The sequence below is a fragment of the Schistocerca piceifrons genome, chromosome 2, assembly GCF_021461385.2.
Source record: "Schistocerca piceifrons isolate TAMUIC-IGC-003096 chromosome 2, iqSchPice1.1, whole genome shotgun sequence".
Classification (NCBI taxonomy): Eukaryota; Metazoa; Arthropoda; class Insecta; order Orthoptera; family Acrididae; genus Schistocerca; species Schistocerca piceifrons.
The window spans coordinates 42,131,617-42,152,998 of record NC_060139.1 but is presented as its reverse complement, the minus strand read 5'-3'; the positions used below and the strand labels follow the sequence as shown (position 1 = coordinate 42,152,998).

General features: G+C 53.2%; 66 non-coding genes across 66 annotated transcripts; 21 read left to right on the top strand and 45 right to left on the bottom strand.

Moving 5' to 3' along the window:
• Window positions 1-24: 24 nt before the first annotated feature.
• On the bottom strand, window positions 25-97 carry Trnad-guc. The gene has a single exon. It is a non-coding gene; the product is annotated as a tRNA-Asp (tRNA).
• A 158-nt stretch (window positions 98-255) lies between these two features.
• Trnav-cac lies at window positions 256-328 on the bottom strand. Its single transcript has one exon. It is a non-coding gene; the product is annotated as a tRNA-Val (tRNA).
• Window positions 329-730: 402 nt separating this feature from the next.
• On the top strand, window positions 731-802 carry Trnap-agg. The gene has a single exon. It is a non-coding gene; the product is annotated as a tRNA-Pro (tRNA).
• A 194-nt stretch (window positions 803-996) lies between these two features.
• On the bottom strand, window positions 997-1,069 carry Trnad-auc. Its single transcript has one exon. It is a non-coding gene; the product is annotated as a tRNA-Asp (tRNA).
• A 158-nt stretch (window positions 1,070-1,227) lies between these two features.
• On the bottom strand, window positions 1,228-1,300 carry Trnav-cac. Its single transcript has one exon. It is a non-coding gene; the product is annotated as a tRNA-Val (tRNA).
• Window positions 1,301-1,702: 402 nt separating this feature from the next.
• On the top strand, window positions 1,703-1,774 carry Trnap-agg. The gene has a single exon. It is a non-coding gene; the product is annotated as a tRNA-Pro (tRNA).
• A 194-nt stretch (window positions 1,775-1,968) lies between these two features.
• Trnad-auc lies at window positions 1,969-2,041 on the bottom strand. The gene has a single exon. It is a non-coding gene; the product is annotated as a tRNA-Asp (tRNA).
• A 158-nt stretch (window positions 2,042-2,199) lies between these two features.
• Window positions 2,200-2,272, bottom strand: Trnav-cac. The gene has a single exon. It is a non-coding gene; the product is annotated as a tRNA-Val (tRNA).
• A 402-nt stretch (window positions 2,273-2,674) lies between these two features.
• On the top strand, window positions 2,675-2,746 carry Trnap-agg. The gene has a single exon. It is a non-coding gene; the product is annotated as a tRNA-Pro (tRNA).
• A 194-nt stretch (window positions 2,747-2,940) lies between these two features.
• Window positions 2,941-3,013, bottom strand: Trnad-auc. Its single transcript has one exon. It is a non-coding gene; the product is annotated as a tRNA-Asp (tRNA).
• Window positions 3,014-3,171: 158 nt separating this feature from the next.
• On the bottom strand, window positions 3,172-3,244 carry Trnav-cac. Its single transcript has one exon. It is a non-coding gene; the product is annotated as a tRNA-Val (tRNA).
• A 443-nt stretch (window positions 3,245-3,687) lies between these two features.
• Trnav-cac lies at window positions 3,688-3,760 on the bottom strand. Its single transcript has one exon. It is a non-coding gene; the product is annotated as a tRNA-Val (tRNA).
• A 402-nt stretch (window positions 3,761-4,162) lies between these two features.
• Window positions 4,163-4,234, top strand: Trnap-agg. The gene has a single exon. It is a non-coding gene; the product is annotated as a tRNA-Pro (tRNA).
• A 194-nt stretch (window positions 4,235-4,428) lies between these two features.
• Trnad-guc lies at window positions 4,429-4,501 on the bottom strand. Its single transcript has one exon. It is a non-coding gene; the product is annotated as a tRNA-Asp (tRNA).
• Window positions 4,502-4,659: 158 nt separating this feature from the next.
• Window positions 4,660-4,732, bottom strand: Trnav-cac. Its single transcript has one exon. It is a non-coding gene; the product is annotated as a tRNA-Val (tRNA).
• Window positions 4,733-5,134: 402 nt separating this feature from the next.
• Window positions 5,135-5,206, top strand: Trnap-agg. Its single transcript has one exon. It is a non-coding gene; the product is annotated as a tRNA-Pro (tRNA).
• Window positions 5,207-5,400: 194 nt separating this feature from the next.
• Window positions 5,401-5,473, bottom strand: Trnad-auc. The gene has a single exon. It is a non-coding gene; the product is annotated as a tRNA-Asp (tRNA).
• Window positions 5,474-5,631: 158 nt separating this feature from the next.
• On the bottom strand, window positions 5,632-5,704 carry Trnav-cac. Its single transcript has one exon. It is a non-coding gene; the product is annotated as a tRNA-Val (tRNA).
• Window positions 5,705-6,106: 402 nt separating this feature from the next.
• Window positions 6,107-6,178, top strand: Trnap-agg. The gene has a single exon. It is a non-coding gene; the product is annotated as a tRNA-Pro (tRNA).
• A 194-nt stretch (window positions 6,179-6,372) lies between these two features.
• Trnad-auc lies at window positions 6,373-6,445 on the bottom strand. The gene has a single exon. It is a non-coding gene; the product is annotated as a tRNA-Asp (tRNA).
• Window positions 6,446-6,603: 158 nt separating this feature from the next.
• Window positions 6,604-6,676, bottom strand: Trnav-cac. The gene has a single exon. It is a non-coding gene; the product is annotated as a tRNA-Val (tRNA).
• A 402-nt stretch (window positions 6,677-7,078) lies between these two features.
• Trnap-agg lies at window positions 7,079-7,150 on the top strand. Its single transcript has one exon. It is a non-coding gene; the product is annotated as a tRNA-Pro (tRNA).
• Window positions 7,151-7,344: 194 nt separating this feature from the next.
• Trnad-auc lies at window positions 7,345-7,417 on the bottom strand. Its single transcript has one exon. It is a non-coding gene; the product is annotated as a tRNA-Asp (tRNA).
• A 158-nt stretch (window positions 7,418-7,575) lies between these two features.
• Window positions 7,576-7,648, bottom strand: Trnav-cac. Its single transcript has one exon. It is a non-coding gene; the product is annotated as a tRNA-Val (tRNA).
• A 402-nt stretch (window positions 7,649-8,050) lies between these two features.
• On the top strand, window positions 8,051-8,122 carry Trnap-agg. The gene has a single exon. It is a non-coding gene; the product is annotated as a tRNA-Pro (tRNA).
• A 194-nt stretch (window positions 8,123-8,316) lies between these two features.
• Window positions 8,317-8,389, bottom strand: Trnad-auc. The gene has a single exon. It is a non-coding gene; the product is annotated as a tRNA-Asp (tRNA).
• A 158-nt stretch (window positions 8,390-8,547) lies between these two features.
• Trnav-cac lies at window positions 8,548-8,620 on the bottom strand. The gene has a single exon. It is a non-coding gene; the product is annotated as a tRNA-Val (tRNA).
• Window positions 8,621-9,021: 401 nt separating this feature from the next.
• On the top strand, window positions 9,022-9,093 carry Trnap-agg. Its single transcript has one exon. It is a non-coding gene; the product is annotated as a tRNA-Pro (tRNA).
• Window positions 9,094-9,287: 194 nt separating this feature from the next.
• Window positions 9,288-9,360, bottom strand: Trnad-auc. Its single transcript has one exon. It is a non-coding gene; the product is annotated as a tRNA-Asp (tRNA).
• Window positions 9,361-9,518: 158 nt separating this feature from the next.
• Trnav-cac lies at window positions 9,519-9,591 on the bottom strand. The gene has a single exon. It is a non-coding gene; the product is annotated as a tRNA-Val (tRNA).
• A 402-nt stretch (window positions 9,592-9,993) lies between these two features.
• Trnap-agg lies at window positions 9,994-10,065 on the top strand. The gene has a single exon. It is a non-coding gene; the product is annotated as a tRNA-Pro (tRNA).
• Window positions 10,066-10,259: 194 nt separating this feature from the next.
• Trnad-auc lies at window positions 10,260-10,332 on the bottom strand. Its single transcript has one exon. It is a non-coding gene; the product is annotated as a tRNA-Asp (tRNA).
• Window positions 10,333-10,490: 158 nt separating this feature from the next.
• Window positions 10,491-10,563, bottom strand: Trnav-cac. Its single transcript has one exon. It is a non-coding gene; the product is annotated as a tRNA-Val (tRNA).
• A 402-nt stretch (window positions 10,564-10,965) lies between these two features.
• On the top strand, window positions 10,966-11,037 carry Trnap-agg. Its single transcript has one exon. It is a non-coding gene; the product is annotated as a tRNA-Pro (tRNA).
• A 194-nt stretch (window positions 11,038-11,231) lies between these two features.
• Trnad-auc lies at window positions 11,232-11,304 on the bottom strand. The gene has a single exon. It is a non-coding gene; the product is annotated as a tRNA-Asp (tRNA).
• Window positions 11,305-11,462: 158 nt separating this feature from the next.
• Trnav-cac lies at window positions 11,463-11,535 on the bottom strand. Its single transcript has one exon. It is a non-coding gene; the product is annotated as a tRNA-Val (tRNA).
• A 402-nt stretch (window positions 11,536-11,937) lies between these two features.
• On the top strand, window positions 11,938-12,009 carry Trnap-agg. The gene has a single exon. It is a non-coding gene; the product is annotated as a tRNA-Pro (tRNA).
• Window positions 12,010-12,203: 194 nt separating this feature from the next.
• Trnad-auc lies at window positions 12,204-12,276 on the bottom strand. Its single transcript has one exon. It is a non-coding gene; the product is annotated as a tRNA-Asp (tRNA).
• A 158-nt stretch (window positions 12,277-12,434) lies between these two features.
• On the bottom strand, window positions 12,435-12,507 carry Trnav-cac. The gene has a single exon. It is a non-coding gene; the product is annotated as a tRNA-Val (tRNA).
• A 402-nt stretch (window positions 12,508-12,909) lies between these two features.
• Window positions 12,910-12,981, top strand: Trnap-agg. Its single transcript has one exon. It is a non-coding gene; the product is annotated as a tRNA-Pro (tRNA).
• A 194-nt stretch (window positions 12,982-13,175) lies between these two features.
• Window positions 13,176-13,248, bottom strand: Trnad-auc. The gene has a single exon. It is a non-coding gene; the product is annotated as a tRNA-Asp (tRNA).
• Window positions 13,249-13,406: 158 nt separating this feature from the next.
• Trnav-cac lies at window positions 13,407-13,479 on the bottom strand. The gene has a single exon. It is a non-coding gene; the product is annotated as a tRNA-Val (tRNA).
• A 402-nt stretch (window positions 13,480-13,881) lies between these two features.
• Window positions 13,882-13,953, top strand: Trnap-agg. The gene has a single exon. It is a non-coding gene; the product is annotated as a tRNA-Pro (tRNA).
• Window positions 13,954-14,147: 194 nt separating this feature from the next.
• Window positions 14,148-14,220, bottom strand: Trnad-auc. The gene has a single exon. It is a non-coding gene; the product is annotated as a tRNA-Asp (tRNA).
• A 158-nt stretch (window positions 14,221-14,378) lies between these two features.
• On the bottom strand, window positions 14,379-14,451 carry Trnav-cac. The gene has a single exon. It is a non-coding gene; the product is annotated as a tRNA-Val (tRNA).
• A 401-nt stretch (window positions 14,452-14,852) lies between these two features.
• On the top strand, window positions 14,853-14,924 carry Trnap-agg. Its single transcript has one exon. It is a non-coding gene; the product is annotated as a tRNA-Pro (tRNA).
• Window positions 14,925-15,118: 194 nt separating this feature from the next.
• Trnad-auc lies at window positions 15,119-15,191 on the bottom strand. Its single transcript has one exon. It is a non-coding gene; the product is annotated as a tRNA-Asp (tRNA).
• A 158-nt stretch (window positions 15,192-15,349) lies between these two features.
• Trnav-cac lies at window positions 15,350-15,422 on the bottom strand. Its single transcript has one exon. It is a non-coding gene; the product is annotated as a tRNA-Val (tRNA).
• Window positions 15,423-15,824: 402 nt separating this feature from the next.
• On the top strand, window positions 15,825-15,896 carry Trnap-agg. Its single transcript has one exon. It is a non-coding gene; the product is annotated as a tRNA-Pro (tRNA).
• Window positions 15,897-16,090: 194 nt separating this feature from the next.
• Trnad-auc lies at window positions 16,091-16,163 on the bottom strand. The gene has a single exon. It is a non-coding gene; the product is annotated as a tRNA-Asp (tRNA).
• A 158-nt stretch (window positions 16,164-16,321) lies between these two features.
• Window positions 16,322-16,394, bottom strand: Trnav-cac. Its single transcript has one exon. It is a non-coding gene; the product is annotated as a tRNA-Val (tRNA).
• Window positions 16,395-16,796: 402 nt separating this feature from the next.
• Trnap-agg lies at window positions 16,797-16,868 on the top strand. The gene has a single exon. It is a non-coding gene; the product is annotated as a tRNA-Pro (tRNA).
• A 194-nt stretch (window positions 16,869-17,062) lies between these two features.
• Trnad-auc lies at window positions 17,063-17,135 on the bottom strand. The gene has a single exon. It is a non-coding gene; the product is annotated as a tRNA-Asp (tRNA).
• Window positions 17,136-17,293: 158 nt separating this feature from the next.
• Window positions 17,294-17,366, bottom strand: Trnav-cac. Its single transcript has one exon. It is a non-coding gene; the product is annotated as a tRNA-Val (tRNA).
• Window positions 17,367-17,768: 402 nt separating this feature from the next.
• On the top strand, window positions 17,769-17,840 carry Trnap-agg. The gene has a single exon. It is a non-coding gene; the product is annotated as a tRNA-Pro (tRNA).
• A 194-nt stretch (window positions 17,841-18,034) lies between these two features.
• Window positions 18,035-18,107, bottom strand: Trnad-auc. Its single transcript has one exon. It is a non-coding gene; the product is annotated as a tRNA-Asp (tRNA).
• A 158-nt stretch (window positions 18,108-18,265) lies between these two features.
• Window positions 18,266-18,338, bottom strand: Trnav-cac. The gene has a single exon. It is a non-coding gene; the product is annotated as a tRNA-Val (tRNA).
• A 402-nt stretch (window positions 18,339-18,740) lies between these two features.
• Window positions 18,741-18,812, top strand: Trnap-agg. Its single transcript has one exon. It is a non-coding gene; the product is annotated as a tRNA-Pro (tRNA).
• A 194-nt stretch (window positions 18,813-19,006) lies between these two features.
• Window positions 19,007-19,079, bottom strand: Trnad-auc. The gene has a single exon. It is a non-coding gene; the product is annotated as a tRNA-Asp (tRNA).
• A 158-nt stretch (window positions 19,080-19,237) lies between these two features.
• Trnav-cac lies at window positions 19,238-19,310 on the bottom strand. The gene has a single exon. It is a non-coding gene; the product is annotated as a tRNA-Val (tRNA).
• A 402-nt stretch (window positions 19,311-19,712) lies between these two features.
• On the top strand, window positions 19,713-19,784 carry Trnap-agg. The gene has a single exon. It is a non-coding gene; the product is annotated as a tRNA-Pro (tRNA).
• A 194-nt stretch (window positions 19,785-19,978) lies between these two features.
• On the bottom strand, window positions 19,979-20,051 carry Trnad-auc. The gene has a single exon. It is a non-coding gene; the product is annotated as a tRNA-Asp (tRNA).
• A 158-nt stretch (window positions 20,052-20,209) lies between these two features.
• Trnav-cac lies at window positions 20,210-20,282 on the bottom strand. Its single transcript has one exon. It is a non-coding gene; the product is annotated as a tRNA-Val (tRNA).
• Window positions 20,283-20,684: 402 nt separating this feature from the next.
• Trnap-agg lies at window positions 20,685-20,756 on the top strand. Its single transcript has one exon. It is a non-coding gene; the product is annotated as a tRNA-Pro (tRNA).
• A 194-nt stretch (window positions 20,757-20,950) lies between these two features.
• Trnad-auc lies at window positions 20,951-21,023 on the bottom strand. Its single transcript has one exon. It is a non-coding gene; the product is annotated as a tRNA-Asp (tRNA).
• Window positions 21,024-21,181: 158 nt separating this feature from the next.
• On the bottom strand, window positions 21,182-21,254 carry Trnav-cac. Its single transcript has one exon. It is a non-coding gene; the product is annotated as a tRNA-Val (tRNA).
• Window positions 21,255-21,382: the final 128 nt, after the last annotated feature.

Below are 21,382 nucleotides of genomic sequence, written 5' to 3'. Positions count from 1 at the left end.
GTCTTGCTTAAAGTGATGAAAAAGTGTTTCCGCCCGGGATCGAACCAGGGAACTTCTGCGTGACGGACAGACGTGATAACCTCTACACCACGGAAACTGCTTGTGCGCACCTTACTTCACAGACAACTTGTAGTGATGTTGCCATCGTAACTAAAAAATTCAATAAATGTGGTACTTGCAAAACGAAGGGACATGCAGCAGATCCACACACGACGTGGCTCATTGGAGGACAATACGACACAGGCAGGAAAATACTGTTCCCGCCCGGGATCGAACCGGGGAACTTCTGCGTGTGAAGCAGACGTGATAACCGCTACACTACGGAAACGACGGACCCGAGAAGTCCATCCTTGTTCACTCGAACTTGCCTCAGCCTTTCTCTCGTCCGCGAATGCACACACGACATTTCATTTGTCAGCCTGGAACCCATCACAGCCGAGGGCTCAAGAAGTCTTCGGGGTGCTCGAGAGGGTGTCTGCCGTAGCACCCCTAACGAGATAGCGGCGTTTCGCGCAGTCGTTATTGCAAGTCATATCAGCAAAAGCAATCACTTTCTCAGCAGCAGGCAGTGCGAGCCCAGCGGCAGCTCTACATGAAGGTACCAATAGCCCAGGAAGGCCGCCGACCGCGGCAATTGGCGAGGCCCCCATCCCGCCAGCCTACACGAGACTGTCAGGGCACCCTGGACGACATCGAGGGACCGAAGTAATTGGCATTCGCCGTGTCACAGGGCTCGTTGGTCTAGGGGTATGATTCCTGCTTAGGGTGCAGGAGGTCACGGGTTCAAGTCCCGGACGAGCCCTAGCGTGTTGTGCAAACTGATCGCACGTCAGTGGCTGAGTCAGCGCAAAAAGCTCGCCGTCAATATCAAATGAATTTCTTATTTGGTGTGAGCAATTGACGCTGTGGTCCAACGCGTGAAGGCGATTACGAAGGTTTCGGGTACAGATGGTAGCAGATGCATGTTAGTAAGTCTTGCTTAAAGTGATGAAAAAGTGTTTCCGCCCGGGATCGAACCAGGGAACTTCTGCGTGATGGGCAGACGTGATAACCTCTACACCACGGAAACTGCTTGTGCGCACCTTACTTCACAGACAACTTGTAGTGATGTTGCCATCGTAACTAAAAAATTCAATAAATGTGGTACTTGCAAAACGAAGGGACATGCAGCAGATCCACACACGACGTGGCTCATTGGAGGACAATACGACACAGGCAGGAAAATACTGTTCCCGCCCGGGATCGAACCTGGGACCTTCTGCGTGTGAAGCAGACGTGATAACCGCTACACTACGGAAACGACGGACCCGAGAAGTCCATCCTTGTTCACTCCAACTTGCCTCAGCCTTTCTCTCGTCGGCGAATGCACACACGACATTTCATTTGTCAGCCTGGAACCCATCACAGCCGAGGGCTCAAGAAGTCTTCGGGGTGCTCGAGAGGGTGTCTGCCGTAGCACCCCTAACGAGATAGCGGCGTTTCGCGCAGTCGTTATTGCAAGTCATATCAGCAAAAGCAATCACTTTCTCAGCAGCAGGCAGTGCGAGCCCAGCGGCAGCTCTACATGAAGGTACCAATAGCCCAGGAAGGCCGCCGACCGCGGCAATTGGCGAGGCCCCCATCCCGCCAGCCTACACGAGACTGTCAGGGCACCCTGGACGACATCGAGGGACCGAAGTAATTGGCATTCGCCGTGTCACAGGGCTCGTTGGTCTAGGGGTATGATTCCTGCTTAGGGTGCAGGAGGTCACGGGTTCAAGTCCCGGACGAGCCCTAGCGTGTTGTGCAAACTGATCGCACGTCAGTGGCTGAGTCAGCGCAAAAAGCTCGCCGTCAATATCAAATGAATTTCTTATTTGGTGTGAGCAATTGACGCTGTGGTCCAACGCGTGAAGGCGATTACGAAGGTTTCGGGTACAGATGGTAGCAGATGCATGTTAGCAAGTCTTGCTTAAAGTGATGAAAAAGTGTTTCCGCCCGGGATCGAACCAGGGAACTTCTGCGTGATGGGCAGACGTGATAACCTCTACACCACGGAAACTGCTTGTGCGCACCTTACTTCACAGACAACTTGTAGTGATGTTGCCATCGTAACTAAAAAATTCAATAAATGTGGTACTTGCAAAACGAAGGGACATGCAGCAGATCCACACACGACGTGGCTCATTGGAGGACAATACGACACAGGCAGGAAAATACTGTTCCCGCCCGGGATCGAACCTGGGACCTTCTGCGTGTGAAGCAGACGTGATAACCGCTACACTACGGAAACGACGGACCCGAGAAGTCCATCCTTGTTCACTCCAACTTGCCTCAGCCTTTCTCTCGTCGGCGAATGCACACACGACATTTCATTTGTCAGCCTGGAACCCATCACAGCCGAGGGCTCAAGAAGTCTTCGGGGTGCTCGAGAGGGTGTCTGCCGTAGCACCCCTAACGAGATAGCGGCGTTTCGCGCAGTCGTTATTGCAAGTCATATCAGCAAAAGCAATCACTTTCTCAGCAGCAGGCAGTGCGAGCCCAGCGGCAGCTCTACATGAAGGTACCAATAGCCCAGGAAGGCCGCCGACCGCGGCAATTGGCGAGGCCCCCATCCCGCCAGCCTACACGAGACTGTCAGGGCACCCTGGACGACATCGAGGGACCGAAGTAATTGGCATTCGCCGTGTCACAGGGCTCGTTGGTCTAGGGGTATGATTCCTGCTTAGGGTGCAGGAGGTCACGGGTTCAAGTCCCGGACGAGCCCTAGCGTGTTGTGCAAACTGATCGCACGTCAGTGGCTGAGTCAGCGCAAAAAGCTCGCCGTCAATATCAAATGAATTTCTTATTTGGTGTGAGCAATTGACGCTGTGGTCCAACTCGTGAAGGCGATTACGAAGGTTTCGGGTACAGATGGTAGCAGATGCATGTTAGTAAGTCTTGCTTAAAGTGATGAAAAAGTGTTTCCGCCCGGGATCGAACCAGGGAACTTCTGCGTGATGGGCAGACGTGATAACCTCTACACCACGGAAACTGCTTGTGCGCACCTTACTTCACAGACAACTTGTAGTGATGTTGCCATCGTAACTAAAAAATTCAATAAATGTGGTACTTGCAAAACGAAGGGACATGCAGCAGATCCACACACGACGTGGCTCATTGGAGGACAATACGACACAGGCAGGAAAATACTGTTCCCGCCCGGGATCGAACCTGGGACCTTCTGCGTGTGAAGCAGACGTGATAACCGCTACACTACGGAAACGACGGACCCGAGAAGTCCATCCTTGTTCACTCCAACTTGCCTCAGCCTTTCTCTCGTCGGCGAATGCACACACGACATTTCATTTGTCAGCCTGGAACCCATCACAGCCGAGGGCTCAAGAAGTCTTCGGGGTGCTCGAGAGGGTGTCTGCCGTAGCACCCCTAACGAGATAGCGGCGTTTCGCGCAGTCGTTATTGCAAGTCATATCAGCAAAAGCAATCACTTTCTCAGCAGCAGGCAGTGCGAGCCCAGCGGCAGACGTGATAACCTCTACACCACGGAAACTGCTTGTGCGCACCTTACTTCACAGACAACTTGTAGTGATGTTGCCATCGTAACTAAAAAATTCAATAAATGTGGTACTTGCAAAACGAAGGGACATGCAGCAGATCCACACACGACGTGGCTCATTGGAGGACAATACGACACAGGCAGGAAAATACTGTTCCCGCCCGGGATCGAACCTGGGACCTTCTGCGTGTGAAGCAGACGTGATAACCGCTACACTACGGAAACGACGGACCCGAGAAGTCCATCCTTGTTCACTCCAACTTGCCTCAGCCTTTCTCTCGTCGGCGAATGCACACACGACATTTCATTTGTCAGCCTGGAACCCATCACAGCCGAGGGCTCAAGAAGTCTTCGGGGTGCTCGAGAGGGTGTCTGCCGTAGCACCCCTAACGAGATAGCGGCGTTTCGCGCAGTCGTTATTGCAAGTCATATCAGCAAAAGCAATCACTTTCTCAGCAGCAGGCAGTGCGAGCCCAGCGGCAGCTCTACATGAAGGTACCAATAGCCCAGGAAGGCCGCCGACCGCGGGAATTGGCGAGGCCCCCATCCCGCCAGCCTACACGAGACTGTCAGGGCACCCTGGACGACATCGAGGGACCGAAGTAATTGGCATTCGCCGTGTCACAGGGCTCGTTGGTCTAGGGGTATGATTCCTGCTTAGGGTGCAGGAGGTCCCGGGTTCAAATCCCGGACGAGCCCTAGCGTGTTGTGCAAACTGATCGCACGTCAGTGGCTGAGTCAGCGCAAAAAGCTCGCCGTCAATATCAAATGAATTTCTTATTTGGTGTGAGCAATTGACGCTGTGGTCCAACGCGTGAAGGCGATTACGAAGGTTTCGGGTACAGATGGTAGCAGATGCATGTTAGTAAGTCTTGCTTAAAGTGATGAAAAAGTGTTTCCGCCCGGGATCGAACCAGGGAACTTCTGCGTGACGGACAGACGTGATAACCTCTACACCACGGAAACTGCTTGTGCGCACCTTACTTCACAGACAACTTGTAGTGATGTTGCCATCGTAACTAAAAAATTCAATAAATGTGGTACTTGCAAAACGAAGGGACATGCAGCAGATCCACACACGACGTGGCTCATTGGAGGACAATACGACACAGGCAGGAAAATACTGTTCCCGCCCGGGATCGAACCGGGGAACTTCTGCGTGTGAAGCAGACGTGATAACCGCTACACTACGGAAACGACGGACCCGAGAAGTCCATCCTTGTTCACTCGAACTTGCCTCAGCCTTTCTCTCGTCCGCGAATGCACACACGACATTTCATTTGTCAGCCTGGAACCCATCACAGCCGAGGGCTCAAGAAGTCTTCGGGGTGCTCGAGAGGGTGTCTGCCGTAGCACCCCTAACGAGATAGCGGCGTTTCGCGCAGTCGTTATTGCAAGTCATATCAGCAAAAGCAATCACTTTCTCAGCAGCAGGCAGTGCGAGCCCAGCGGCAGCTCTACATGAAGGTACCAATAGCCCAGGAAGGCCGCCGACCGCGGGAATTCGCGGCGCCCCCATCCCGCCAGCCTACACGAGACTGTCAGGGCACCCTGGACGACATCGAGGGACCGAAGTAATTGGCATTCGCCGTGTCACAGGGCTCGTTGGTCTAGGGGTATGATTCCTGCTTAGGGTGCAGGAGGTCACGGGTTCAAATCCCGGACGAGCCCTAGCGTGTTGTGCAAACTGATCGCACGTCAGTGGCTGAGTCAGCGCAAAAAGCTCGCCGTCAATATCAAATGAATTTCTTATTTGGTGTGAGCAATTGACGCTGTGGTCCAACGCGTGAAGGCGATTACGAAGGTTTCGGGTACAGATGGTAGCAGATGCATGTTAGTAAGTCTTGCTTAAAGTGATGAAAAACTGTTTCCGCCCGGGATCGAACCAGGGAACTTCTGCGTGATGGGCAGACGTGATAACCTCTACACCACGGAAACTGCTTGTGCGCACCTTACTTCACAGACAACTTGTAGTGATGTTGCCATCGTAACTAAAAAATTCAATAAATGTGGTACTTGCAAAACGAAGGGACATGCAGCAGATCCACACACGACGTGGCTCATTGGAGGACAATACGACACAGGCAGGAAAATACTGTTCCCGCCCGGGATCGAACCGGGGACCTTCTGCGTGTGAAGCAGACGTGATAACCGCTACACTACGGAAACGACGGACCTGAGAAGTCCATCCTTGTTCACTCCAACTTGCCTCAGCCTTTCTGTCGTCCGCGAATGCACACACGACATTTCATTTGTCAGCCTGGAACCCATCACAGCCGAGGGCTCAAGAAGTCTTCGGGGTGCTCGAGAGGGTGTCTGCCGTAGCACCCCTAACGAGATAGCGGCGTTTCGCGCAGTCGTTATTGCAAGTCATATCAGCAAAAGCAATCACTTTCTCAGCAGCAGGCAGTGCGAGCCCAGCGGCAGCTCTACATGAAGGTACCAATAGCCCAGGAAGGCCGCCGACCGCGGGAATTGGCGAGGCCCCCATCCCGCCAGCCTACACGAGACTGTCAGGGCACCCTGGACGACATCGAGGGACCGAAGTAATTGGCATTCGCCGTGTCACAGGGCTCGTTGGTCTAGGGGTATGATTCCTGCTTAGGTTGCAGGAGGTCCCAGGTTCAAATCCCGGACGAGCCCTAGCGTGTTGTGCAAACTGATCGCACGTCAGTGGCTGAGTCAGCGCAAAAAGCTCGCCGTCAATATCAAATGAATTTCTTATTTGGTGTGAGCAATTGACGCTGTAGTCCAACGCGTGAAGGCGATTACGAAGGTTTCGGGTACAGATGGTAGCAGATGCATGTTAGTAAGTCTTGCTTAAAGTGATGAAAAAGTGTTTCCGCCCGGGATCGAACCAGGGAACTTCTGCGTGATGGGCAGACGTGATAACCTCTACACCACGGAAACTGCTTGTGCGCACCTTACTTCACAGACAACTTGTAGTGATGTTGCCATCGTAACTAAAAAATTCAATAAATGTGGTACTTGCAAAACGAAGGGACATGCAGCAGATCCACACACGACGTGGCTCATTGGAGGACAATACGACACAGGCAGGAAAATACTGTTCCCGCCAGGGATCGAACCGGGGACCTTCTGCGTGTGAAGCAGACGTAATAACCGCTACACTACGGAAACGACGGACCCGAGAAGTCCATCCTTGTTCACTCCAACTTGCCTCAGCCTTTCTCTCGTCCGCGAATGCACACACGACATTTCATTTGTCAGCCTGGAACCCATCACAGCCGAGGGCTCAAGAAGTCTTCGGGGTGCTCGAGAGGGTGTCTGCCGTAGCACCCCTAACGAGATAGCGGCGTTTCGCGCAGTCGTTATTGCAAGTCATATCAGCAAAAGCAATCACTTTCTCAGCAGCAGGCAGTGCGAGCCCAGCGGCAGCTCTACATGAAGGTACCAATAGCCCAGGAAGGCCGCCGACCGCGGGAATTGGCGAGGCCCCCATCCCGCCAGCCTACACGAGACTGTCAGGGCACCCTGGACGACATCGAGGGACCGAAGTAATTGGCATTCGCCGTGTCACAGGGCTCGTTGGTCTAGGGGTATGATTCCTGCTTAGGTTGCAGGAGGTCCCGGGTTCAAATCCCGGACGAGCCCTAGCGTGTTGTGCAAACTGATCGCACGTCAGTGGCTGAGTCAGCGCAATAAGCTCGCCGTCAATATCAAATGAATTTCTTATTTGGTGTGAGCAATTGACGCTGTGGTCCAACGCGTGAGGGCGATTACGAAGGTTTCGGGTACAGATGGTAGCAGATGCATGTTAGTAAGTCTTGCTTAAAGTGATGAAAAAGTATTTCCGCCCGGGATCGAACCAGGGAACTTCTGCGTGATGGGCAGACGTGATAACCTCTACACCACGGAAACTGCTTGTGCGCACCTTACTTCACAGACAACTTGTAGTGATGTTGCCATCGTAACTAAAAAATTCAATAAATGTGGTACTTGCAAAACGAAGGGACATGCAGCAGATCCACACACGACGTGGCTCATTGGAGGACAATACGACACAGGCAGGAAAATACTGTTCCCGCCAGGGATCGAACCGGGGACCTTCTGCGTGTGAAGCAGACGTGATAACCGCTACACTACGGAAACGACGGACCCGAGTAGTCCATCCTTGTTGACTCCAACTTGCCTCAGCCTTTCTCTCGTCCGCGAATGCACACACGACATTTCATTTGTCAGCCTGGAACCCATCACAGCCGAGGGCTCAAGAAGTCTTCGGGGTGCTCGAGAGGGTGTCTGCCGTAGCACCCCTAACGAGATAGCGGCGTTTCGCGCAGTCGTTATTGCAAGTCATATCAGCAAAAGCAATCACTTTCTCAGCAGCAGGCAGTGCGAGCCCAGCGGCAGCTCTACATGAAGGTACCAATAGCCCAGGAAGGCCGCCGACCGCGGGAATTCGCGCCGCCCCCATCCCGCCAGCCTACACGAGACTGTCAGGGCACCCTGGACGACATCGAGGGACCGAAGTAATTGGCATTCGCCGTGTCACAGGGCTCGTTGGTCTAGGGGTATGATTCCTGCTTAGGGTGCAGGAGGTCCCGGGTTCAAATCCCGGACGAGCCCTAGCGTGTTGTGCAAACTGATCGCACGTCAGTGGCTGAGTCAGCGCAAAAAGCTTGCCGTCAATATCAAATGAATTTCTTATTTGGTGTGAGCAATTGACGCTGTGGTCCAACGCGTGAGGGCGATTACGAAGGTTTCGGGTACAGATGGTAGCAGATGCATGTTAGTAAGTCTTGCTTAAAGTGATGAAAAAATGTTTCCGCCCGGGATCGAACCAGGGAACTTCTGCGTGATGGGCAGACGTGATAACCTCTACACCACGGAAACTGCTTGTGCGCACCTTACTTCACAGACAACTTGTAGTGATGTTGCCATCGTAACTAAAAAATTCAATAAATGTGGTACTTGCAAAACGAAGGGACATGCAGCAGATCCACACACGACGTGGCTCATTGGAGGACAATACGACACAGGCAGGAAAATACTGTTCCCGCCAGGGATCGAACCGGGGACCTTCTGCGTGTGAAGCAGACGTGATAACCGCTACACTACGGAAACGACGGACCCGAGAAGTCCATCCTTGTTCACTCCAACTTGCCTCAGCCTTTCTCTCGTCCGCGAATGCACACACGACATTTCATTTGTCAGCCTGGAACCCATCACAGCCGAGGGCTCAAGAAGTCTTCGGGGTGCTCGAGAGGGTGTCTGCCGTAGCACCCCTAACGAGATAGCGGCGTTTCGCGCAGTCGTTATTGCAAGTCATATCAGCAAAAGCAATCACTTTCTCAGCAGCAGGCAGTGCGAGCCCAGCGGCAGCTCTACATGAAGTACCAATAGCCCAGGAAGGCCGCCGACCGCGGGAATTCGCGCCGCCCCCATCCCGCCAGCCTACACGAGACTGTCAGGGCACCCTGGACGACATCGAGGGACCGAAGTAATTGGCATTCGCCGTGTCACAGGGCTCGTTGGTCTAGGGGTATGATTCCTGCTTAGGGTGCAGGAGGTCCCGGGTTCAAATCCCGGACGAGCCCTAGCGTGTTGTGCAAACTGATCGCACGTCAGTGGCTGAGTCAGCGCAAAAAGCTCGCCGTCAATATCAAATGAATTTCTTATTTGGTGTGAGCAATTGACGCTGTAGTCCAACGCGTGAAGGCGATTACGAAGGTTTCGGGTACAGATGGTAGCAGATGCATGTTAGGAAGTCTTGCTTAAAGTGATGAAAAAGTGTTTCTGCCCGGGATCGAACCAGGGAACTTCTGCGTGATGGGCAGACGTGATAACCTCTACACCACGGAAACTGCTTGTGCGCACCTTACTTCACAGACAACTTGTAGTGATGTTGCCATCGTAACTAAAAAATTCAATAAATGTGGTACTTGCAAAACGAAGGGACATGCAGCAGATCCACACACGACGTGGCTCATTGGAGGACAATACGACACAGGCAGGAAAATACTGTTCCCGCCCGGGATCGAACCGGGGACCTTCTGCGTGTGAAGCAGACGTGATAACCGCTACACTACGGAAACGACGGACCCGAGAAGTCCATCCTTGTTCACTCCAACTTGCCTCAGCCTTTCTCTCGTCCGCGAATGCACACACGACATTTCATTTGTCAGCCTGGAACCCATCACAGCCGAGGGCTCAAGAAGTCTTCGGGGTGCTCGAGAGGGTGTCTGCCGTAGCACCCCTAACGAGATAGCGGCGTTTCGCGCAGTCGTTATTGCAAGTCATATCAGCAAAAGCAATCACTTTCTCAGCAGCAGGCAGTGCGAGCCCAGCGGCAGCTCTACATGAAGGTACCAATAGCCCAGGAAGGTCGCCGACCGGGGGAATTGGCGAGGCCCCCATCCCGCCAGCCTACACGAGACTGTCAGGGCACCCTGGACGACATCGAGGGACCGAAGTAATTGGCATTCGCCGTGTCACAGGGCTCGTTGGTCTAGGGGTATGATTCCTGCTTAGGTTGCAGGAGGTCCCAGGTTCAAATCCCGGACGAGCCCTAGCGTGTTGTGCAAACTGATCGCACGTCAGTGGCTGAGTCAGCGCAAAAAGCTTGCCGTCAATATCAAATGAATTTCTTATTTGGTGTGAGCAATTGACGCTGTGGTCCAACGCGTGAGGGCGATTACGAAAGTTTCGGGTACAGATGGTAGCAGATGCATGTTAGTAAGTCTTGCTTAAAGTGATGAAAAAGTGTTTCCGCCCGGGATCGAACCAGGGAACTTCTGCGTGATGGGCAGACGTGATAACCTCTACACCACGGAAACTGCTTGTGCGCACCTTACTTCACAGACAACTTGTAGTGATGTTGCCATCGTAACTACAAAATTCAATAAATGTGGTACTTGCAAAACGAAGGGACATGCAGCAGATCCACACACGACGTGGCTCATTGGAGGACAATACGACACAGGCAGGAAAATACTGTTCCCGCCCGGGATCGAACCGGGGACCTTCTGCGTGTGAAGCAGACGTGATAACCGCTACACTACGGAAACGACGGACCCGAGAAGTCCATCCTTGTTCACTCCAACTTGCCTCAGCCTTTCTCTCGTCCGCGAATGCACACACGACATTTCATTTGTCAGCCTGGAACCCATCACAGCCGAGGGCTCAAGAAGTCTTCGGGGTGCTCGAGAGGGTGTCTGCCGTAGCACCCCTAACGAGATAGCGGCGTTTCGCGCAGTCGTTATTGCAAGTCATATCAGCAAAAGCAATCACTTTCTCAGCAGCAGGCAGTGCGAGCCCAGCGGCAGCTCTACATGAAGGTACCAATAGCCCAGGAAGGCCGCCGACCGGGGGAATTGGCGAGGCCCCCATCCCGCCAGCCTACACGAGACTGTCAGGGCACCCTGGACGACATCGAGGGACCGAAGTAATTGGCATTCGCCGTGTCACAGGGCTCGTTGGTCTAGGGGTATGATTCCTGCTTAGGTTGCAGGAGGTCCCAGGTTCAAATCCCGGACGAGCCCTAGCGTGTTGTGCAAACTGATCGCACGTCAGTGGCTGAGTCAGCGCAAAAAGCTTGCCGTCAATATCAAATGAATTTCTTATTTGGTGTGAGCAATTGACGCTGTGGTCCAACGCGTGAGGGCGATTACGAAGGTTTCGGGTACAGATGGTAGCAGATGCATGTTAGTAAGTCTTGCTTAAAGTGATGAAAAAGTGTTTCCGCCCGGGATCGAACCAGGGAACTTCTGCGTGATGGGCAGACGTGATAACCTCTACACCACGGAAACTGCTTGTGCGCACCTTACTTCACAGACAACTTGTAGTGATGTTGCCATCGTAACTAAAAAATTCAATAAATGTGGTACTTGCAAAACGAAGGGACATGCAGCAGATCCACACACGACGTGGCTCATTGGAGGACAATACGACACAGGCAGGAAAATACTGTTCCCGCCAGGGATCGAACCGGGGACCTTCTGCGTGTGAAGCAGACGTGATAACCGCTACACTACGGAAACGACGGACCCGAGAAGTCCATCCTTGTTCACTCCAACTTGCCTCAGCCTTTCTCTCGTCCGCGAATGCACACACGACATTTCATTTGTCAGCCTGGAACCCATCACAGCCGAGGGCTCAAGAAGTCTTCGGGGTGCTCGAGAGGGTGTCTGCCGTAGCACCCCTAACGAGATAGCGGCGTTTCGCGCAGTCGTTATTGCAAGTCATATCAGCAAAAGCAATCACTTTCTCAGCAGCAGGCAGTGCGAGCCCAGCGGCAGCTCTACATGAAGGTACCAATAGCCCAGGAAGGCCGCCGACCGCGGGAATTGGCGAGGCCCCCATCCCGCCAGCCTACACGAGACTGTCAGGGCACCCTGGACGACATCGAGGGACCGAAGTAATTGGCATTCGCCGTGTCACAGGGCTCGTTGGTCTAGGGGTATGATTCCTGCTTAGGTTGCAGGAGGTCCCGGGTTCAAATCCCGGACGAGCCCTAGCGTGTTGTGCAAACTGATCGCACGTCAGTGGCTGAGTCAGCGCAAAAAGCTCGCCGTCAATATCAAATGAATTTCTTATTTGGTGTGAGCAATTGACGCTGTGGTCCAACGCGTGAGGGCGATTACGAAGGTTTCGGGTACAGATGGTAGCAGATGCATGTTAGTAAGTCTTGCTTAAAGTGATGAAAAAGTGTTTCCGCCCGGGATCGAACCAGGGAACTTCTGCGTGATGGGCAGACGTGATAACCTCTACACCACGGAAACTGCTTGTGCGCACCTTACTTCACAGACAACTTGTAGTGATGTTGCCATCGTAACTAAAAAATTCAATAAATGTGGTACTTGCAAAACGAAGGGACATGCAGCAGATCCACACACGACGTGGCTCATTGGAGGACAATACGACACAGGCAGGAAAATACTGTTCCCGCCAGGGATCGAACCGGGGACCTTCTGCGTGTGAAGCACACGTGATAACCGCTACACTACGGAAACGACGGACCCGAGAAGTCCATCCTTGTTCACTCCAACTTGCCTCAGCCTTTCTCTCGTCCGCGAATGCACACACGACATTTCATTTGTCAGCCTGGAACCCATCACAGCCGAGGGCTCAAGAAGTCTTCGGGGTGCTCGAGAGGGTGTCTGCCGTAGCACCCCTAACGAGATAGCGGCGTTTCGCGCAGTCGTTATTGCAAGTCATATCAGCAAAAGCAATCACTTTCTCAGCAGCAGGCAGTGCGAGCCCAGCGGCAGCTCTACATGAAGGTACCAATAGCCCAGGAAGGCCGCCGACCGCGGGAATTCGCGCCGCCCCCATCCCGCCAGCCTACACGAGACTGTCAGGGCACCCTGGACGACATCGAGGGACCGAAGTAATTGGCATTCGCCGTGTCACAGGGCTCGTTGGTCTAGGGGTGTGATTCCTGCTTAGGGTGCAGGAGGTCCCGGGTTCAAATCCCGGACGAGCCCTAGCGTGTTGTGCAAACTGATCGCACGTCAGTGGCTGAGTCAGCGCAAAAAGCTCGCCGTCAATATCAAATGAATTTCTTATTTGGTGTGAGCAATTGACGCTGTAGTCCAACGCGTGAAGGCGATTACGAAGGTTTCGGGTACAGATGGTAGCAGATGCATGTTAGTAAGTCTTGCTTAAAGTGATGAAAAAGTGTTTCTGCCCGGGATCGAACCAGGGAACTTCTGCGTGATGGGCAGACGTGATAACCTCTACACCACGGAAACTGCTTGTGCGCACCTTACTTCACAGACAACTTGTAGTGATGTTGCCATCGTAACTAAAAAATTCAATAAATGTGGTACTTGCAAAACGAAGGGACATGCAGCAGATCCACACACGACGTGGCTCATTGGAGGACAATACGACACAGGCAGGAAAATACTGTTCCCGCCAGGGATCGAACCGGGGACCTTCTGCGTGTGAAGCAGACGTAATAACCGCTACACTACGGAAACGACGGACCCGAGAAGTCCATCCTTGTTCACTCCAACTTGCCTCAGCCTTTCTCTCGTCCGCGAATGCACACACGACATTTCATTTGTCAGCCTGGAACCCATCACAGCCGAGGGCTCAAGAAGTCTTCGGGGTGCTCGAGAGGGTGTCTGCCGTAGCACCCCTAACGAGATAGCGGCGTTTCGCGCAGTCGTTATTGCAAGTCATATCAGCAAAAGCAATCACTTTCTCAGCAGCAGGCAGTGCGAGCCCAGCGGCAGCTCTACATGAAGGTACCAATAGCCCAGGAAGGCCGCCGACCGCGGGAATTCGCGCCGCCCCCATCCCGCCAGCCTACACGAGACTGTCAGGGCACCCTGGACGACATCGAGGGACCGAAGTAATTGGCATTCGCCGTGTCACAGGGCTCGTTGGTCTAGGGGTATGATTCCTGCTTAGGGTGCAGGAGGTCCCGGGTTCAAATCCCGGACGAGCCCTAGCGTGTTGTGCAAACTGATCGCACGTCAGTGGCTGAGTCAGCGCAAAAAGCTCGCCGTCAATATCAAATGAATTTCTTATTTGGTGTGAGCAATTGACGCTGTGGTCCAACGCGTGAGGGCGATTACGAAGGTTTCGGGTACAGATGGTAGCAGATGCATGTTAGTAAGTCTTGCTTAAAGTGATGAAAAAATGTTTCCGCCCGGGATCGAACCAGGGAACTTCTGCGTGATGGGCAGACGTGATAACCTCTACACCACGGAAACTGCTTGTGCGCACCTTACTTCACAGACAACTTGTAGTGATGTTGCCATCGTAACTAAAAAATTCAATAAATGTGGTACTTGCAAAACGAAGGGACATGCAGCAGATCCACACACGACGTGGCTCATTGGAGGACAATACGACACAGGCAGGAAAATACTGTTCCCGCCAGGGATCGAACCGGGGACCTTCTGCGTGTGAAGCAGACGTGATAACCGCTACACTACGGAAACGACGGACCCGAGAAGTCCATCCTTGTTCACTCCAACTTGCCTCAGCCTTTCTCTCGTCCGCGAATGCACACACGACATTTCATTTGTCAGCCTGGAACCCATCACAGCCGAGGGCTCAAGAAGTCTTCGGGGTGCTCGAGAGGGTGTCTGCCGTAGCACCCCTAACGAGATAGCGGCGTTTCGCGCAGTCGTTATTGCAAGTCATATCAGCAAAAGCAATCACTTTCTCAGCAGCAGGCAGTGCGAGCCCAGCGGCAGCTCTACATGAAGTACCAATAGCCCAGGAAGGCCGCCGACCGCGGGAATTCGCGCCGCCCCCATCCCGCCAGCCTACACGAGACTGTCAGGGCACCCTGGACGACATCGAGGGACCGAAGTAATTGGCATTCGCCGTGTCACAGGGCTCGTTGGTCTAGGGGTATGATTCCTGCTTAGGGTGCAGGAGGTCCCGGGTTCAAATCCCGGACGAGCCCTAGCGTGTTGTGCAAACTGATCGCACGTCAGTGGCTGAGTCAGCGCAAAAAGCTCGCCGTCAATATCAAATGAATTTCTTATTTGGTGTGAGCAATTGACGCTGTAGTCCAACGCGTGAAGGCGATTACGAAGGTTTCGGGTACAGATGGTAGCAGATGCATGTTAGTAAGTCTTGCTTAAAGTGATGAAAAAGTGTTTCTGCCCGGGATCGAACCAGGGAACTTCTGCGTGATGGGCAGACGTGATAACCTCTACACCACGGAAACTGCTTGTGCGCACCTTACTTCACAGACAACTTGTAGTGATGTTGCCATCGTAACTAAAAAATTCAATAAATGTGGTACTTGCAAAACGAAGGGACATGCAGCAGATCCACACACGACGTGGCTCATTGGAGGACAATACGACACAGGCAGGAAAATACTGTTCCCGCCCGGGATCGAACCGGGGACCTTCTGCGTGTGAAGCAGACGTGATAACCGCTACACTACGGAAACGACGGACCCGAGAAGTCCATCCTTGTTCACTCCAACTTGCCTCAGCCTTTCTCTCGTCCGCGAATGCACACACGACATTTCATTTGTCAGCCTGGAACCCATCACAGCCGAGGGCTCAAGAAGTCTTCGGGGTGCTCGAGAGGGTGTCTGCCGTAGCACCCCTAACGAGATAGCGGCGTTTCGCGCAGTCGTTATTGCAAGTCATATCAGCAAAAGCAATCACTTTCTCAGCAGCAGGCAGTGCGAGCCCAGCGGCAGCTCTACATGAAGGTACCAATAGCCCAGGAAGGCCGCCGACCGGGGGAATTGGCGAGGCCCCCATCCCGCCAGCCTACACGAGACTGTCAGGGCACCCTGGACGACATCGAGGGACCGAAGTAATTGGCATTCGCCGTGTCACAGGGCTCGTTGGTCTAGGGGTATGATTCCTGCTTAGGTTGCAGGAGGTCCCAGGTTCAAATCCCGGACGAGCCCTAGCGTGTTGTGCAAACTGATCGCACGTCAGTGGCTGAGTCAGCGCAAAAAGCTTGCCGTCAATATCAAATGAATTTCTTATTTGGTGTGAGCAATTGACGCTGTGGTCCAACGCGTGAGGGCGATTACGAAAGTTTCGGGTACAGATGGTAGCAGATGCATGTTAGTAAGTCTTGCTTAAAGTGATGAAAAAGTGTTTCCGCCCGGGATCGAACCAGGGAACTTCTGCGTGATGGGCAGACGTGATAACCTCTACACCACGGAAACTGCTTGTGCGCACCTTACTTCACAGACAACTTGTAGTGATGTTGCCATCGTAACTAAAAAATTCAATAAATGTGGTACTTGCAAAACGAAGGGACATGCAGCAGATCCACACACGACGTGGCTCATTGGAGGACAATACGACACAGGCAGGAAAATACTGTTCCCGCCAGGGATCGAACCGGGGACCTTCTGCGTGTGAAGCAGACGTGATAACCGCTACACTACGGAAACGACGGACCCGAGAAGTCCATCCTTGTTCACTCCAACTTGCCTCAGCCTTTCTCTCGTCCGCGAATGCACACACGACATTTCATTTGTCAGCCTGGAACCCATCACAGCCGAGGGCTCAAGAAGTCTTCGGGGTGCTCGAGAGGGTGTCTGCCGTAGCACCCCTAACGAGATAGCGGCGTTTCGCGCAGTCGTTATTGCAAGTCATATCAGCAAAAGCAATCACTTTCTCAGCAGCAGGCAGTGCGAGCCCAGCGGCAGCTCTACATGAAGGTACCAATAGCCCAGGAAGGCCGCCGACCGCGGGAATTGGCGAGGCCCCCATCCCGCCAGCCTACACGAGACTGTCAGGGCACCCTGGACGACATCGAGGGACCGAAGTAATTGGCATTCGCCGTGTCACAGGGCTCGTTGGTCTAGGGGTATGATTCCTGCTTAGGTTGCAGGAGGTCCCGGGTTCAAATCCCGGACGAGCCCTAGCGTGTTGTGCAAACTGATCGCACGTCAGTGGCTGAGTCAGCGCAAAAAGCTCGCCGTCAATATCAAATGAATTTCTTATTTGGTGTGAGCAATTGACGCTGTGGTCCAACGCGTGAGGGCGATTACGAAGGTTTCGGGTACAGATGGTAGCAGATGCATGTTAGTAAGTCTTGCTTAAAGTGATGAAAAAGTGTTTCCGCCCGGGATCGAACCAGGGAACTTCTGCGTGATGGGCAGACGTGATAACCTCTACACCACGGAAACTGCTTGTGCGCACCTTACTTCACAGACAACTTGTAGTGATGTTGCCATCGTAACTAAAAAATTCAATAAATGTGGTACTTGCAAAACGAAGGGACATGCAGCAGATCCACACACGACGTGGCTCATTGGAGGACAATACGACACAGGCAGGAAAATACTGTTCCCGCCAGGGATCGAACCGGGGACCTTCTGCGTGTGAAGCACACGTGATAACCGCTACACTACGGAAACGACGGACCCGAGAAGTCCATCCTTGTTCACTCCAACTTGCCTCAGCCTTTCTCTCGTCCGCGAATGCACACACGACATTTCATTTGTCAGCCTGGAACCCATCACAGCCGAGGGCTCAAGAAGTCTTCGGGGTGCTCGAGAGGGTGTCTGCCGTAGCACCCCTAACGAGATAGCGGCGTTTCGCGCAGTCGTTATTGCAAGTCATATCAGCAAAAGCAATCACTTTCTCAGCAGCAGGCAGTGCGAGCCCAGCGGCAGCTCTACATGAAGGTACCAATAGCCCAGGAAGGCCGCCGACCGCGGGAATTCGCGCCGCCCCCATCCCGCCAGCCTACACGAGACTGTCAGGGCACCCTGGACGACATCGAGGGACCGAAGTAATTGGCATTCGCCGTGTCACAGGGCTCGTTGGTCTAGGGGTGTGATTCCTGCTTAGGGTGCAGGAGGTCCCGGGTTCAAATCCCGGACGAGCCCTAGCGTGTTGTGCAAACTGATCGCACGTCAGTGGCTGAGTCAGCGCAAAAAGCTCGCCGTCAATATCAAATGAATTTCTTATTTGGTGTGAGCAATTGACGCTGTAGTCCAACGCGTGAAGGCGATTACGAAGGTTTCGGGTACAGATGGTAGCAGATGCATGTTAGTAAGTCTTGCTTAAAGTGATGAAAAAGTGTTTCTGCCCGGGATCGAACCAGGGAACTTCTGCGTGATGGGCAGACGTGATAACCTCTACACCACGGAAACTGCTTGTGCGCACCTTACTTCACAGACAACTTGTAGTGATGTTGCCATCGTAACTAAAAAATTCAATAAATGTGGTACTTGCAAAACGAAGGGACATGCAGCAGATCCACACACGACGTGGCTCATTGGAGGACAATACGACACAGGCAGGAAAATACTGTTCCCGCCCGGGATCGAACCGGGGACCTTCTGCGTGTGAAGCAGACGTGATAACCGCTACACTACGGAAACGACGGACCCGAGAAGTCCATCCTTGTTCACTCCAACTTGCCTCAGCCTTTCTCTCGTCCGCGAATGCACACACGACATTTCATTTGTCAGCCTGGAACCAATCACAGCCGAGGGCTCAAGAAGTCTTCGGGGTGCTCGAGAGGGTGTCTGCCGTAGCACCCCTAACGAGATAGCGGCGTTTCGCGCAGTCGTTATTGCAAGTCATATCAGCAAAAGCAATCACTTTCTCAGCAGCAGGCAGTGCGAGCCCAGCGGCAGCTCTACATGAAGGTACCAATAGCCCAGGAAGGCCACCGACCGCGGGAATTCGCGCCGCCCCCATCCCGCCAGCCTACACGAGACTGTCAGGGCACCCTGGGCGACATCGAGGGACCGAAGTAATTGGCGTTCGCCGTGTCACAGGGCTCGTTGGTCTAGGGGTATGATTCCTGCTTAGGGTGCAGGAGGTCCCGGGTTCAAATCCCGGACGAGCCCTAGCGTGTTGTGCAAACTGATCGCACGTCAGTGGCTGAGTCAGCGCAAAAAGCTCGCCGTCAATATCAAATGAATTTCTTATTTGGTGTGAGCAATTGACGCTGTGGTCCAACGCGTGAAGGCGATTACGAAGGTTTCGGGTACAGATGGTAGCAGATGCATGTTAGTAAGTCTTGCTTAAAGTGATGAAAAAGTGTTTCCGCCCGGGATCGAACCAGGGAACTTCTGCGTGATGGGCAGACGTGATAACCTCTACACCACGGAAACTGCTTGTGCGCACCTTACTTCACAGACAACTTGTAGTGATGTTGCCATCGTAACTAAAAAATTCAATAAATGTGGTACTTGCAAAACGAAGGGACATGCAGCAGATCCACACACGACGTGGCTCATTGGAGGACAATACGACACAGGCAGGAAAATACTGTTCCCGCCCGGGATCGAACCGGGGACCTTCTGCGTGTGAAGCAGACGTGATAACCGCTACACTACGGAAACGACGGACCCGAGAAGTCCATCCTTGTTCACTCCAACTTGCCTCAGCCTTTCTCTCGTCCGCGAATGCACACACGACATTTCATTTGTCAGCCTGGAACCCATCACAGCCGAGGGCTCAAGAAGTCTTCGGGGTGCTCGAGAGGGTGTCTGCCGTAGCACCCCTAACGAGATAGCGGCGTTTCGCGCAGTCGTTATTGCAAGTCATATCAGCAAAAGCAATCACTTTCTCAGCAGCAGGCAGTGCGAGCCCAGCGGCAGCTCTACATGAAGGTACCAATAGCCCAGGAAGGCCGCCGACCGGGGGAATTGGCGAGGCCCCCATCCCGCCAGCCTACACGAGACTGTCAGGGCACCCTGGACGACATCGAGGGACCGAAGTAATTGGCATTCGCCGTGTCACAGGGCTCGTTGGTCTAGGGGTATGATTCCTGCTTAGGTTGCAGGAGGTCCCAGGTTCAAATCCCGGACGAGCCCTAGCGTGTTGTGCAAACTGATCGCACGTCAGTGGCTGAGTCAGCGCAAAAAGCTTGCCGTCAATATCAAATGAATTTCTTATTTGGTGTGAGCAATTGACGCTGTGGTCCAACGCGTGAGGGCGATTACGAAAGTTTCGGGTACAGATGGTAGCAGATGCATGTTAGTAAGTCTTGCTTAAAGTGATGAAAAAGTGTTTCCGCCCGGGATCGAACCAGGGAACTTCTGCGTGATGGGCAGACGTGATAACCTCTACACCACGGAAACTGCTTGTGCGCACCTTACTTCACAGACAACTTGTAGTGATGTTGCCATCGTAACTACAAAATTCAATAAATGTGGTACTTGCAAAACGAAGGGACATGCAGCAGATCCACACACGACGTGGCTCATTGGAGGACAATACGACACAGGCAGGAAAATACTGTTCCCGCCCGGGATCGAACCGGGGACCTTCTGCGTGTGAAGCAGACGTGATAACCGCTACACTACGGAAACGACGGACCCGAGAAGTCCATCCTTGTTCACTCCAACTTGCCTCAGCCTTTCTCTCGTCCGCGAATGCACACACGACATTTCATTTGTCAGCCTGGAACCCATCACAGCCGAGGGCTCAAGAAGTCTTCGGGGTGCTCGAGAGGGTGTCTGCCGTAGCACCCCTAACGAGATAGCGGCGTTTCGCGCAGTCGTTATTGCAAGTCATATCAGCAAAAGCAATCACTTTCTCAGCAGCAGGCAGTGCGAGCCCAGCGGCAGCTCTACATGAAGGTACCAATAGCCCAGGAAGGCCGCCGACCGGGGGAATTGGCGAGGCCCCCATCCCGCCAGCCTACACGAGACTGTCAGGGCACCCTGGACGACATCGAGGGACCGAAGTAATTGGCATTCGCCGTGTCACAGGGCTCGTTGGTCTAGGGGTATGATTCCTGCTTAGGTTGCAGGAGGTCCCAGGTTCAAATCCCGGACGAGCCCTAGCGTGTTGTGCAAACTGATCGCACGTCAGTGGCTGAGTCAGCGCAAAAAGCTTGCCGTCAATATCAAATGAATTTCTTATTTGGTGTGAGCAATTGACGCTGTGGTCCAACGCGTGAGGGCGATTACGAAGGTTTCGGGTACAGATGGTAGCAGATGCATGTTAGTAAGTCTTGCTTAAAGTGATGAAAAAGTGTTTCCGCCCGGGATCGAACCAGGGAACTTCTGCGTGATGGGCAGACGTGATAACCTCTACACCACGGAAACTGCTTGTGCGCACCTTACTTCACAGACAACTTGTAGTGATGTTGCCATCGTAACTAAAAAATTCAATAAATGTGGTACTTGCAAAACGAAGGGACATGCAGCAGATCCACACACGACGTGGCTCATTGGAGGACAATACGACACAGGCAGGAAAATACTGTTCCCGCCCGGGATCGAACCGGGGACCTTCTGCGTGTGAAGCAGACGTGATAACCGCTACACTACGGAAACGACGGACCCGAGAAGTCCATCCTTGTTCACTCCAACTTGCCTCAGCCTTTCTCTCGTCCGCGAATGCACACACGACATTTCATTTGTCAGCCTGGAACCCATCACAGCCGAGGGCTCAAGAAGTCTTC